The sequence below is a fragment of the Coptis chinensis genome, chromosome 3 (genome assembly GCF_015680905.1).
Source record: "Coptis chinensis isolate HL-2020 chromosome 3, ASM1568090v1, whole genome shotgun sequence".
In the NCBI taxonomy this organism is placed as follows: domain Eukaryota; kingdom Viridiplantae; phylum Streptophyta; class Magnoliopsida; order Ranunculales; family Ranunculaceae; genus Coptis; species Coptis chinensis.
The window spans coordinates 103,224,254-103,239,905 of record NC_141458.1 but is presented as its reverse complement, the minus strand read 5'-3'; the positions used below and the strand labels follow the sequence as shown (position 1 = coordinate 103,239,905).

The 15,652-nt window shown below is 36.2% G+C and overlaps 1 long non-coding RNA gene across 9 annotated transcripts; it reads left to right on the top strand.

The window, feature by feature from the left end:
* The first annotated feature begins 1,511 nt into the window (after positions 1-1,511).
* LOC147512355 (uncharacterized) lies at positions 1,512-12,985 on the top strand. 9 transcript variants are annotated; one of them, XR_015214896.1, is made up of 10 exons: positions 1,539-1,725; positions 2,000-2,085; positions 2,313-2,466; positions 3,025-3,316; positions 4,202-4,259; positions 4,341-4,551; positions 5,245-5,665; positions 12,392-12,447; positions 12,586-12,634; positions 12,798-12,985. It is a non-coding gene; the product is annotated as an uncharacterized LOC147512355 (long non-coding RNA). The 9 variants fall into 9 exon arrangements; XR_015214895.1 differs by having other exon boundaries at positions 1,512-1,725; positions 3,025-4,259; XR_015214897.1 differs by lacking the exon at positions 4,202-4,259.
* The last annotated feature ends 2,667 nt before the right edge of the window (positions 12,986-15,652 follow it).

Sequence of the window (15,652 nt, the reverse complement as noted above, 5' to 3'; positions counted from 1 at the left end):
GCCATAAATGTTAGGGATCAAGTTTTCTTCCATTAGGGCTTATCTATGAGTCTAGGAAGAATCAAATGAACCTATTCAATTCAACAACAAAAGTTATTTTCACATGAGGAGGATTAGCTCTCCACCTTTTCTTTAGCAATTTGTATTTTGTCTTAGTTTCATGATTTCTAATCTTAATGTTTTTCTTTAATGTTAGTGTAAGAAAGAAACTTAGTATTTGTATTAACTTACTTACTAGTTCCCTAAGAGTAAAAACCAAATTATAATTGTCCTAGACTTTAGGTTGGTTCGAATCCTTATTTCAACTTTACGAACACGAAGATCGTGAGTAAGGAAACTTTGAATTCGCTCTTTCGCCAAATTAGAGAGTCAAATCTCTAACGTAGTAAAAAGCTTATATCATATATGATTACACATTCTTACTTTCTTAAAACTTTATAAGATATAGTACTTTTAGTTTTCAATATTTCCACTTGGAATGGATCAAAATAAGATTTAGTAATAGCTTGCAAGTTTGACAGTATTTTGCTGGAGGAAAATCCAAATTACTATTAAATTAAGGATCTCGGTTGAGTTAGGACGAAAATAATATCTCAAGGTATGTGCAATTAGGTTTCGTGAGTTTGAACTGTAGAACAAAATTCACATGAAATTCTATGACTGATGGAGGCGACCAAAGAGTACGTCATATATACTGATCAAGACATTCATATCTCGATTTTTTTTTAGATGCAACTTCAGATTTGACGTAAAAATATTTAGTGTGTAACCTTATTCTACTATAAACAAATTTGTTTGTAATTTTTTGAGTTAATTTCGATTTCGGTAATACTATTGAAGGTTGTTGTTTCTCATTTTATTGGGAGAGCCAAAGCTATGAGAACACATCGTGTAAGGACGAAGAGAGATGGTATGCAGCTTTTAAGGTAAAAAGATCATTCGTTAATTCAATAATAGATTGAAATTTGTTTGCATTTTTTTTAGTTAATTTTGGTTTCAATAATGCTATTGAAGGGGTTGATGTTTCTCATTTTATTTGGAGAGCCGAAGTTATGAGAACACAACACGCAAGGACGAAGAGAGATTGTATGCAACTTTTAAGGTAACATGGCCATTCGTTAATCCAATAATAGATTGATTAGTGTTGTTTCACTTGAGAATATTAACACCAGCCTACAAACACAAGTAGATCAATTTTATGAGTGGGTGTGAGCGGTCTCACACGGAGCAAAGTTTCCTTTTAATATATAGCAACTTACTCAAAATGAATTATCTCTATTAGTAGAGTACACCATAATTAACCTGGACATTTAAATTGGACTAGCCTTTTTTCTACCACTAAATACCCTTGATAAAATATTCAAACAAATTATTCAATGTATTTAAAAAAGACTATTTCATCATTTCAAATTTTACTAGCGTTTATACCCTTAAGTTTGAAAGAATGTAAAACACATTCAGAAAGGGTGTTAGTGTAAATTCAAGTCGAAACCAAATGCACGCAATATATGAATTGTACGCCTATATTAAATACTCATAAATTATGTTTTTAATTACCATAAATACACAAAGTCCTTCTTTTCCTGTCTCCCTCTCAATCTCCGCTCTACGTCTCACCCACTTTCTTTTTCAAACAGTAAAAGAAAACAACATGAAAAAAAAATCATATTTTGTCCAAGGGTTTTGCTTTTAATTCAACATCAACGATTATTCTCATGAGAAAAGGTTAGTTTGATGCTCAATTCGGTCCTTTAGAGGTTTTGAGTTTTGTGAGATTTCATTGTTAGGGTTTGGTTTTTTCATGTTTTGGTCAGTGGGTTTTGCTGAAAATTCAATACCTATTTTTCATCTATTTGTTTCATTGAAACCCCAAGCTTTATGAAAATTTTATTTTTGACTTATTGTTTGATTTGTTTCATTGCATAATTACCACGTTGAAAGATTAGGCAAGTCAGCTGAAATGATAATTTAATTTATGTCTATCTAATTTCCTATGAAGCACAATTAAGAAATTCTTCGGTGATGAAGATGGGAAGACCCTTACTTTGCTAACAAGGCTGTACTGTTTTGCATTGGAAGTTAACGGTGAGTTGTGTTGTCCACTAATTTTACCACCTTAGCAAATTGTTGTAGACATTGGCGAGTGTGTTTAAATTGAGGAATTGGGGGTTTTTATCCTTCACAATTCAACGTGCAAAAAACAAAAAAAAAAAAAAAAATTGATATTGTTTTCGAGTTTGGACGTGGCTTCAAAGCGTAGTCTCTAGGAACTCAAGGTTAGTTTCTCATAAAGATCTTCCTACTTTATGCAGACACCGATATTGTGTAATCCTTTGTACCAATGTATGCGGTTTGAGGTGTGTTTATTCGAAAAAGTCGAGTCAACATCTTGGATTTGTTGGATTTATATGATTGGAGAAGTTGGCGTCTACTTGAGGATAACCTATGAATATAATGCAAACTAAGGTACAAGGTACTATCACTTACGTTTAAATTAGGTAATAGTCTTTACCATTTGCTTTGCCCCGACCCATTGACATGCAAAGCTAGGTGGTTAGTGCGACACCTTTAGACGACTATAAGTTCAAGATTTTGTGTTTAATTGTGATTACTTAATGATTTAACATTATATATTTGTATCTTGGAGTTGTGTACGTTTAATTGTAATTACTTAAGTTCAAGTATATATATATATATAAAGTTAAATCATTAATTAAGTAATTACAATTAAACGTACACAACTCCAAGATACAAATATATAATGTTAAATCATTAAGTAATCACAATTAAACACAAAATCTTGAACTTATAGTCGTCTAAAGGTTGTAACTCTTACCTTTGTACCTTGCTAAGGAAGCAGGAGGTGGGACAAAAAAGGACAAGTGGGCTAAGGGGTGGTAATCTCTTATTGCCAAGGGATATGCCTATATACCCCTTCTCATGGATAATTGATAAGGTGATACTTAACAAAAATCGCTTGAATTTGTTCTTTATATACACTAAGACTGGGGAGCGGTTTTGTAGCAATTCATCTGGAAGGAATCTCCGTCTCATTCTCAATTTGGGAAGTTTTTTGTACTTGAATGCGTAGGAGTAAGAGAGAAGATGTATCACTAGAGGATTCATGGTTTTTTAGGTGAAATGGGCTGGAAAATGCTCAATTCCTAATGAAATCAGTGTAAGTTCTTCAAGGGGGAGGGGGAAAATAAGTGTTGGATGTGATGATGGTATGGTCAATCTGCTCAATTGTGGATTGAAATACGTATATGGATTTCAAGCTCACACTTCATCTATTCTCTTCGTCTAGCAGCTCAAGGTATTCAATCTATAACTTTTCAATTTTTTTAATAAATAGCCATAATATCCTAATTTCCTTAATAACAAATTGGCTTGGTGGTGTTGTTGATGTTACCAACCTTGGTAAATTGTGTTTTGTTACTATTACCCTCATGGCTCCATAATTTTCTAGAACTATACACTCCTTCCATGCCGATTGTGACCTGATCAACAACTAGCATTTTTTGTCAGTTGAGGTTGTTAAACTTGATGCAATAATTACATGTAAATAGACACCGACTAAGAAGTTATTTACATACATTTGACTAGAATTAGATTTAGTAGTACAACTTTCAGAAAATTTGCCTCCTAGATTATACAAGGGAACCTCTTATCTAACTTTTTATGTACTATGGTTGTTGAGGTAATAAGGGGGAAGGATGGCCACGACCAATTGTAGTGCCGTAAGGCCATTTTGAAAGGTTTCAAAATTGGTCTGAATACTGTGCTCTATTAAACCCTACTCCCACAAAGAACATGATCGTCGTGAGGGCTACTTCAAATCACCAAAAATATTTCCTTATCGAATTTTAATTTTCTGATAACTGAAACTTCTGGGATTTTTTTGGGTGTTTTTTTCATTATTTTTGTGTATGTTTCTCAATTTGTGAGGTTCGTTGGAAACAAATTAATGGTTAGGATTTATGTTGATTTTGAGGTGAACATTGTTGAAGTATGATTTATTGATATCTATGGGGTCAGTTGCGGTATTTGGTGATAGTGTAGTGGTGAACATTGTTGAAGTGTATTCGGATATCGAAGTGGTTTTGTTGGAGTTGTTCATTTTTTATGGGAAGGAGTTTTTTAGAAAAAGTTAACATGCTTGAGAAGGAATTTAGAAGCTAAGATTGTAAGTTTATTCTAGGGGTACAACTGGAAAGCAAGCAATGTGTTTTTTAGCCTCCCTCAACACTTTCCAATAGGTAATTAGTTTTTCTTTCTATTTGACATCACTTTCTATATTAGTGTATTTGTTATCTGGTGCTTTCTGTTTCTACTTACAGGTTGGTATCTACTTAGTAGACCATGTTCAGTCATGAGCAGTTACATGTCACGAGGAGTCTCAAAAAAATATATATATTAAAATATAGCCAATGTTTGGTCAAGAATGGAGCGTTACATGACTTAACTCATGACTTAACTGATGCCATGCTTGAAACGTTGTTTACAAAGACATCTGTAGATCCAACAACCTTGGATTGCAATTTTGATCAGGTAACAAGCTCATAATAAATTACACCGTCTCCATTTCAGTTTACTTCACTATTTGTTTTATAATGTTGGGTGTGAATGTGTGACTTGGTCTGTAGATTGATAATGTTAGATTTACTATTAACTTTGTCAATACAATTTTTTTTGCTCTCAATGTGGCATTGGTGATGCATGCATATGACAGTAAATTATCACTTTGTTCCTAGGTCATGTTTGTGTTGTTTGCCATGATGTTAACTGTTCTTAGTTGCCATTTGTAATTTGTGGTTGGGACTTATCAAGCCAATACAATGGAAATAATGGGGCCCTAAAGCACAGTTGTAACAAAGTTTCGGCTAAGGCAAATTAGTTATATACAAATTCGGTTATGCATTTTTCATTGTACATTAATTAGAGTTCTCTATGTATTTTCACGTGATTGAAATCTATCTTCACTATTGCCATCGAGTGGCTGCGGATGATATTCAAACTTATTCAAACTTGGACAAGTAGAAGAAAGCATAGAGAGGGGAAAGCTACCAAGTACACTTTTCCTTTATTCAATTATCGAATTTATAATTTGGAATAGTCAAATTGTTATGCATTATTATAATTAATATTTTGAACTTTGTATTTCCTCGCATTGGTATAATCAGTTTTCTTCAACCATGCTAGACTAAGTATTTCCTATGCACTTGATGTACATCTCTGGTTTAGGTTGAATTGGTGTCTGTTCAACCTAAAAGAGCAAAGTGGTGGACAGTATATTGAGCTTGTAATGGATACAATGGTTGTATTTTCGGAAAAGGATAATTGTAATGCGGACAGTGCCATATTGGAAAGACTAGCAAAGAAGTTGGAGCTGCATATCATCATAGACTTGAAGATGGAAACTATAGCTATAAGGAAAATTTTGAATGAAAGAAATGGCCAAAATGCAGAAAGCACCCAGAAGATGATAGACCTTCTGAACAAATTTAAGCAAGTTGCTGGGGTTGAAGTGTCTAATGTGCTCAATGAACTTGCTGCAAAAACTCTTGTGAATTGAAGTTCCCGTCTTTGTCTGTCCCTCGTGAATTCCTTTGTCCAATCACACTGGATATAATTAATGCACCCTGTTATCGTTGCTTCAGGACAGGTAAACCTTTGGCCATTATGTTTTATCCTTTGTAACAAGGGCATCCCATTGCTTAAAAGAATTTCTATGTTACTTTTTCAGTTCATTTGTCTTTGTTCAGTACCTATAGGATACATGCTAATGGGGACGGTCTTTATTTCTGCATACATTTTTTTTGCTCTTGAACAGTACGCTAAACTTAATTACCAATGGATTTAAAAAAACAGTATAGGTCCAAAAGTTAGAAATAACTATTTTGCTGGCATTTCCATCTCTCAAATCAAAACATGTTAAACAAGAATAGTTAACTGGTGGGTTAACGGTGAGAATAAGAAGTTGTAAAAGAAACAAACGGTTATCATCTCTAACTACCCCTGTAACTGGAAGACTAAGAGAGGTACTATTCAGACACTTGAGTGAATACTAGGAGGGTTTGCTTATACTTAAGCAGACCCAAGAGTAGAAAGCATATAAATGTTCAATTGGGAATTCACACACACATGGACAAAAGGGCCACTCATCGGTTACTATATGACTCTAGAACAACTCCGTAAGAAGTGGACAATGATAGATGCAACTAAGGATCTTGAAGGAAATGAGTCTATGAGAGTTAATACCAAAATACACAGAAATACATAAGCAAAGAATAAGGAAATGAGATATTAGAGAGAGAGATTAGAAAGAGAGAGGCCAAGGGAAGTGATGCGAGAACGCAATAGATTATCATGTGCACAACACATTCATAATGCTACAGCTAGAGTTTATCTTTTATTCCACTTCTATTTTAAATCCTTAGTTAATTAGAATTAGACTAGCTTCTATTTTAGTTTCCCAAGTTCTATTATGATTAGGATTTGTTAACTAGTTCTCTATATAAGCAGATGTAAACCTTAAGATTTTCAGACTTGATTATTATTATTGAATTAAGATAATTCATTTTTATTCATTAAACCCTAGTTTTGGGTATTTTTATACATTGTGTATCTATTGTTCTTGCTTCCACGACAAAGATACATCAAATTAGTATCAGATTCCAGCAAATTTCTTGGTTATTTTGCTATGGCAAATCAAGAACGAGGACGTGGTAGACCCCCCGGAGTTAATACAAGGCTGAATCGAGTAGAAGACGCAATTTTGGATATGCAAACGATGATGCAACAGATGATGCAGAATCAGAAAGGCAAAGCAAAAGCAATTGAAGTTGAGCAGACTTTAGAGATTGAAAAGGTAGCAGACGACAACTTACCTGCCCACGACTCCAATCTTGATACTGACTCCGCCAATTCCTCAAACTCCTCACGCCCTCAACTCTCGCATCGTCGCCATCATGCACCCTCGCGCCATAACTCTTCAGCTTCAACTTCCCATTCTAAAGCTGTCGATTTGGGTGCTTCTCACAACCCCACACAACAACAATTAGACATTCAAAACAGAGAGGAATCACCTTTGACCCCATCATCTCCTATTCGAAAAGATCGGCGTCATCTTCCTCCTATTATTCCTTTTCAAGGCAAGGCCTTGGAATCTCCGATCTATTATCAACATAGAGGTGGTGATAGAAATCTCCAACCATCGTTGGGAGTTCGCAGTCAGAAGCACAAAGGTGGTTTGCTACCAACAACTCACTATCTTCAGGGTCGACATACGTCTCCTACTCATCAGCATCGTGGTTTGACTCCATCCCGAGAAAGACGAAGAGAAACAGTGAAACCAGGAAGAGGTGTTCGCAGAGATGAAGACTCTCTCACTCCTGATGGTTGGGCTCAATTAAGGGATACCCAATGGGCTTCTAACCACCTAGCCCACAAACATTTTAAATCACCTAATAGGTCTGGTCCAAATGCCCACCCACACACTTTGAGGCCTGATCCCAATCAGTATGTCAAGGGCCCAACAACTAATAGGCATGGCCAGCAGGATGCACCCTACACACTTGATACATCTGCTTCACCACGTACACCGCGAATAAATCACCACCAACCACGTAGGTTAGCACCAGCTTTTGATCCTCCGGACCTTTCAGATTTTCCATCTAATCCTTCTCCACCAAGGCGCAATAACCACAATAGGCGCAATCAAAGGCTTGGGCCTCAACAAAATGTGCACCATAATGCAGATAATTTTGATATTAATCGTTTATTGCGCATTTTAGAGAAGAATCAGATAGGTGATATTAAATTAGACGTGCCTGAATTTAATGGAAAATTACAGCCTGATGCTTTTGTCGACTGGTTAAATAAGATTGAAAAAGTTTTTGATTATAAAATTTTTGAGGATCCTAAGTGTGTTAAATTAGTTGCGACTAAATTAACTGGCTATGCACTTGTTTGGTGGGATGAACTTCAATTGACTCGTGCTAAATTGGGTTACAACAAGATTACTACATGGGATAAGATGCGCCGAGAGTTGAAAAAAGAATTTATTCCTCATGACTATGAAAGGGATTTATTCATGCGCCTCCAAAACTTGAAACAACGGCTTCAAAGTGTGGCTGGGTATACTGAGGAGTTTCTTTTGTTGTGCACACGGGCTGATTTGTCTGAATCCGTCGATCAAAAAATTGGGCGTTATTTGAATGGGTTGCGCAGACCACTTCGAGAGGCATTAGCTTTCAAAGATGTTTATGATATGTCCGATGCTATTAAATATGCTCTCAAAGCTGAAGATTTGCTTCGCTCAGCCCCTTCAGCTACTGCAAGTGCCACTTCTCCCCATGTTCCTTTGTCATCCAAACCTCCTCCTACTAGAGTGGGTCCAATCACATGTTATGAGTGTAAGGAAATTGGACATGTTCGTAGTGACTGTCCTAAATGCAAACACGTGGGTTTAACACGGGATGAAGAAAATCTCACCCATCTGGAAGAAGACGTCACTGAGATTGATGGCTTTTTAGCTTATGCAGATTCTGGTTGTCCCCAATTGATTGTTCGCCGTTCTTTAGTTACTCCAGTTGTTAAGCATGATCCTACGTCATGGCTTTGTCATAATATCTTCCGTACTCGCTGCACTTCGAATGGCATGTTGTGTAATGTTATCATTGACAGCGGTTCCAGTGATAATATTGTTTCTAAAGATATGGTGGACAAGCTGAAACTCAAGGATGAGCCATATCCTGAACCTTACACTATTTCTTGGTTACGGGATGGTGCCACAGTCAAGGTTACTCGCCGTTGTCTAGTTTCTTTCTCCATTGGTCCTAAATACAAGGATGATGTTTGGTGTTCTGTTGCACCCATGGACGCATGCCACTTGTTACTTGGTCGTCCCTAGCAGTATGATCTCCTTGTTACTCATAATGGGCGTGAGAACACTTATACCTTCACTTCTGGTGGCGAGAAAATTGTTTTGGCACCACTGACTCCATTTCTCCAACCTTCTCAGCCACGCCCACCAGTGAAACCAGGTTTTCTAGCAGACGGACGTCATTGCGGTATGTTTCTTGCTCTTACTGCGTCATTTCTTGCAAACCCTACTACTATACCACCTGTGTTACAACCAATGCTAGATTCATATTCTGATGTTTGTACTGAGCATGCTAATGGAGGATTGCCCCCTTTACGAGATATCCAACATGCTATTGATCTTATTCCTGGAGATCCCCTCCCTAACTTACCACATTATCGCATGGCTCCTTCTGAACACGCTAAGTTACAGAGGCAAGTTACTGAGTTATTAGCTAAGGGATTTGTCAGATAGAGTATGTCCCCTTGTGTTGTGCTAGCTTTACTTACTCCTAAGAAAAATGGGAGTTGGAGGATGTGTGTTGATAGCAGGGCTATTAACAAAATCACTGTGAAATATTGTTTTCCCATTCCACGCCTTGAGGATATGCTTGATTCATTGCATGGTGCTAAGGTGTTTTCCAAGCTTGATTTATGATCTGGATTTCATCACATTCAGATCCGCCTTTGAGATGAATGGAAAACTGCCTTTAAAACAAAAAGACGGTTTATATGAGTGGTTTGTCATGCCCTTTGGTCTTTCTAATGCTCCTTCTACCTTCATCGCCTTATGACTCGTGGTTTTGAAGCCTTATCCGAATAAATTTTGTGTTGTCTACTTTGATGATATTTTGATTTACGATTCTTCCGAAGTCCGAACATATCAAGCATATTGAGATTCTTTTGGGTGTTTTGCGTACTGAGAAGCTTTATTTACAACTTAAGAAATGTTCTTTCATGGTTGACTCTATGGTATTTTTGGGTTTCGTGGTTTCTGCCGATGGTATCTGTGTTGATGATTCCAAAGTCCAGGCTGTTATTGAGTGGCATGTTCCTTCTACAATGACTCAGGTTCGTAGTTTTCATGGTTTAGCTTCTTTCTATAGAAGGTTCATTCATAATTTTAGCAGTATTATGGCTCCTTTAACTGCTTTGACGTGTGAGAAAGCTTTCAAATGGACTCCTAAAGCTAATGAGGCATTTGACTTGATTAAGAAGAAGATGACTTCTGCTCCTATTTTAGTTTTGCCAGATTTCACTCAACTCTTTGAGGTAACATGTGATGCTTGTAAGTACGGCATTGGTGCTGTTTTGAACCAAAATGACAAGCCGGTTGCTTTCTATAGTGAGAAACTTACTGGTGCTAAATTGAATTATTCTACATATGACTTGGAGTACTATGCAGTTGTCCAAGCTGTACGACATTGGCATCATTATCTTATTCATCGTGAATTCCTCATAAAGTCTGACCATGAAGCTCTTCGTTATCTTAATACTCAGAAGGATGTCAGTACTCGACATATCAAGTGGAACTCTTTCTTGCAGAAATATACTTTCCACTTACGGTTTGGTTTGGAAAGGATAATCGAGTTGTTTGATGCTTTGAGTCATCGTTAAGATCTCTCTTGGTTACTCTCCAACCTCTTTGTTTGGTTTTGATGAGTTACTGGCGACTTATATGCTCGGGATGTCTATTTTGGTCCTATTCATGCCGATCGCTTAGTACATCATGGTGTATCCGTGAATTTTTTCTCCATGATGGTTTCATATTTCGGGGTTCACAGCTTTGTATTCCCATTTCTTCCTTCCGTGATCAGATTATGATTAAAATGCATGATGGGGGGTTGAGTGGTCACTGTGGGATCATAAAGACCATTGCCTCTATCAGGGAGAAGTACTTTTGGCCTACTATGCGTAGAGATATTAACCGGTTTATTGAGCGATGTTATGTGTGCCAGACAGCGAAAGGTAAGCACACTAATGCTGGTTTGTATACTCCACTTCCTATTCCCGACAAACCTTAGGTTGATGTCTCCATGGATTTTGTGTTGGGTTTACCACGTTCTACACACAAAAAGGATTCTATTTTCGTGGTTGTGTATCATTTCTCCAAGATGGCTCATTTCATTCCCTGCACTCGTACTACAGATGCTGCACAGGTTGCTCATTTATATTTCTGTGAGATAGTTCGTTTGCATGGTTTACCTCGCACTATCACTTCTGACATAGATGTCAAGTTTACTAGCTATTTTTGGAAAACATTATGGAAGCTTTTTTAAGAGTAAGATCCAATTTTCTACAGTTTTCCACCCACAGACTGATGGGTAGACTGAGGTTGTAAATCGTAGTTTGGGTGACCTATTGAGGTGTTTGATTGATGATAATCCCAAATCTTGGGAGTTTGTTCTAGCACTAGCAGAGTTTGCTTATAATAACTCTGTCAACCGTTCTACAGGCCTTTCTCCTTTCATGATTGTAACTGGAATGACTCCTCTTACTGTTCTTGATCTTGCTCTTATTCCATTGACTGTTCCCATTTGTGCATCTGCAAAGGAATTTGCTTCCCGGATTCACCTTATTCATGAGGATGTCAATAAGCGTTTGGAGAAATCTTATGCCATGTACAAGACTAATGCAGACAAACACAAGCGCTTGGTGACTTTTGAGGTTGGTGATTTGGTGATGGTTTATTTGAGAAAAGAATGTCGGCCTTCATCTCACAAGTTAATGATGCGACGATTTGGCCCATTTCCCATTGTCGCCCGTCATGGAGAAAATGCTTATGAATTGGACCTCCTCCCGAGATCGTTATATCTCGCGACTTTCATAATGTAGCGGATCTCACTCCTTTTGTTGGCGATAGTATTCCACCTATTCCCCTACCTGTAGATCATAGTGCTGTTCCTGCTATTGCTACAGATCGGATTGAAACTGTCATTGATGTTTTAGTTTCTACTACTACGACTCGCCAAGGTACTTATGATCGTTATTTGGTGAAGTGGTGTGTGACAGTCCATTCTCAGAAAATTCATGGATTTCTGATGCTGCATTTCAACTCATGGATCCTACTTTCTACTAGAAGTACAAGGACTTAATCTCGAGGATGAGCTCTTCTCAAGCTGGGGGGATTGATGCGAGAACGCAATAGATTATCATGTACACATCACATGCATAATGCTACAGCTAGAGTTTATTTTTTATTCTACTTCTATTTTAAATCCTTAGTTAATTAGAATTATACTAGCTTCTATTTTAGTTTCCCAAGTTCTATTATGATTATGATTTGTTAACTAGTTTTCTATATAAGCAGATGTAAACCTTAAGATTTTCAGACTTGATTATTATTATTGAATTAAGAGAATTCGTTTTTATTCATTAAACCCTAGTTTTGGGTATTTTTATACATTGTGTATCTATTGTTCTTGCTTCCGCGACAAAAATACATCAAAAAGTTTTTAAAAAAATTCTAGACCTTTATTCGTTCTTTCTTTGTCTCTGTTTTTCTTATTTGTATTTTTTTTTCCAGGTATCGCCTTCACAAACAGATCATTGCTTTGAAGTCATTTTCTATGCAATTGTAAGGTAAAAGACACAATTTGCTATTAAAAACTTTATCAACTTTTTTCATATTCTTTCTTCTACATGCAATAATGTAGTGATTATGATGTTATTTTTTTTGTTTTGTTTACAAATTAATCGTGTTTCAATTGGGGATTCCAGGGTTATGTTTTCATTTGTTGGAACTTGCTTTCACAATGCTACATCCAATGTAAGTAAGTTAAATGACTCACCATTTTACCAGCTTATTTGATCCTCTACCATTGAACTTATAATGAGATTTTACATACATTTAATGCTTTATGTAAAGAAGACGAGTGTATAGAATGGATAACATTTTATGATTTTTATGTTATGATTGGCGCAACTTGTAGGTTTGCTGCATTTATGGAAAGAAATGCGGAAGAGGTGGATTCCGTGATTGATTGAGTGGGTGTTTGAATGTCAGATATTGCATCATTGAATGAGATGTACCAGGGATGAAATAGCATATGTTGCTTTTTCTTTGATTGTGTATAGAATATATATTTATTACTATGATCTCCCATCAGTTCCATATTCACTTAGGATGCATTCCGATTTATTAGTTCCATACCAATTTTAGAAACCAAAGTTCTCTTTTTTTTTCTTTTTTTCTTTTTTGTTTGGTAAGCCTGTTTTAAATGAGATCAGTAACTTTTTGATGCTGGCGGGATTCGAACCCCAGACCTCTGGTATCATCACCCAAAGGTTTTACCGACTTTGCTAGTCGACACCTGCATCCACCAAAGTTCTCTTCACATACATTTCAATAAGTTTTCTCAGTGCATAGCATGTGCATTATTGCTAGTAGAAGTTAAAAGAAGAACCATAATGTAATGTCAACCAGATAAGTGAAAAAGAGAACAATAAAAAAATTTCACAAACATATCATATTATCAAGCATTTTATCAAGCGAAAGTGATGAAGAAAAGTAAAGTGTTTCTAAGCATTTTGTCAAACGAAAGTGATGAAGAAAAGTAAAAGGAGAATAGAAGAAGGCCTCTTTTATTTTTGGGGTATTTAGCTTTTGGGCCACTTTTATAATGCATAATTTACAGTTGGTCACCAATTGATCATTTATTAGTCTTTGGGCCAAAATTGACGGTTGACTACGTTGACCGTGATTTAATCGTTGGTCTCAAAAAGAGTTTTTGTATAATGAATAAAATACCCTTGCACACGTGAGTTTTTAAAGTGAACAAATAATGATCAAATCTTAGATCAAATCCAACTGTCTAAATTAAATTGCCATAGAGCTATGTAACTAAACAAGGCCGGGAGCACTGGATCGTGCTCTCGGTCATCTTCTCCGCCAGCATCACTGTCTCCACCATCAGCCACTACGAATCGACCACCATCATCCCAAAAAAACCATTCGGTTTTGCTCTCCACTCAAAACCAAACAACATTAATTAATCAAGTAACTCCAATTATCAAACCAAAAATTCCATCTCCAAACTCAATTCAATTTGCCAAAAGGTAACTTGCCAAAGCTCTAATCGGTCCATAACGTAACTACCAGCAGGCCATACATAAACCTTGCAATAGATTAATCATTTTTTTTAACTCATAAATAAATATCTTTCTTCCTTCTAATTAGTTTGTATGTTTCTCTCCGCAATAAACCCAACCCCGAAAACTCTTCTCTCATTCTCTCTCACTCACACTATAATCACACCCAAGCTTTTTACTAACACAGACCAAAAACAATAACCAACGCGTCTAATAAAAACAATTTAATTTCATCAGCTTTTGCAATTGCAGCTGCTATGCGTAAAGCAGGGTCAACTACTTGTTCAGCAGTTGAGTTTGTACAAAGAATAGAGAATACTAGTAGTCGGCTAGTTTTACCCAAGGCCCAAAATTTCGATATCGGTTAATATATCGGTGTACCCAAAAACCGAGATATATCGGATATCTCGGTTTTTTTTGTGACCAGTCCAAAGTTTCTAAAATATCGGATATCTCACCGATATATCTCGGATATCTCGCCAATATATCTCGGATATTTTGGATATTTCAGAAATTTCAATATTAAGTTATTAACAATTGGTCAAAAAGTCAACTGATATATATATATCGATTATCTCGGAAATATCGATTATATCGGCGATATAAACTTTCATATCGGAAATTCCGATATATCTCGGAAAAAAAGGGTTCAATATTCAGTGGATATATATCGGAAATATCGATATCGGTGTACTAATTTACCGAGATATATCGGCGAGATATCGGATATCTCGACGATATTTTGGGCCATGGTTTTACCCAGTTCGGATTTCCAGTTACTCTGTTCTTAACAGTTGGATTTGTTTAAAACTGTTGTTGATATAAGAGATGCTGTTTTGTCGATTAGTTTTTCTTCAATGTCGTTTTCTTTAATGTCGAACACCGATGATGATTAGTGGTTGTGTTTTTTAGTAGAGTGTTAGGATTTTTTATTGGAAGAGATTATAACACGTGTCACGAATAAATGGTCGGGATCAATAGTCACGGTGGCCATTGATTTGAACAGAACATTGATCTTAGCCGTTTATTTCAATCACGTGTAATACACGTGCAAGGGTAAATGTGTCAATTTATAAAATATATACGGATCACCGTCAATTTTGGCCCAAAGGCTAATAAACGATCAATTGGTAACCAACTGCAAATTATGCATTATAAAAGGGGAATTGCTATATACAGACCCCATATATCTCAAGGCAGACCCCATTTTAAAAAAAATTAATACCAAATATGTCCCCAAATAATCTCTTAGGGTAGACTCTACTTAAAAAGTGAAAACACATAAATTTTAACTTTTGTCTTTTTACTCTCTCTCAAGAAACCTTCCTTAAACCCACACTTTTTTTTCCCACTCCTCTCATTTTCCAATCTAAATAAACTTAACCCACACATCTCTTCTTTTTCTACACATATTCATCTTCTTTTGTTCTATTTCTATTTATAACCCATCTTTTTGTTTTTCATTTTTTTTTTGATGACATTGAGTGAAATGGAATGGGCATATGATGTTTTCAATGTGAAAAATGAACTATTTAATGAAGAGAAATTTCAATCAAGTGACCAAGACGGCGACCAAGACGAGGTAACTCCATATACAACTATTGTTCATAATGATTCCAATAGCAATTTATTATGAAATCATTATGAGGACGACTTGTACAAAATGTGATTACAAAGTATTTATGCAAACTCAATC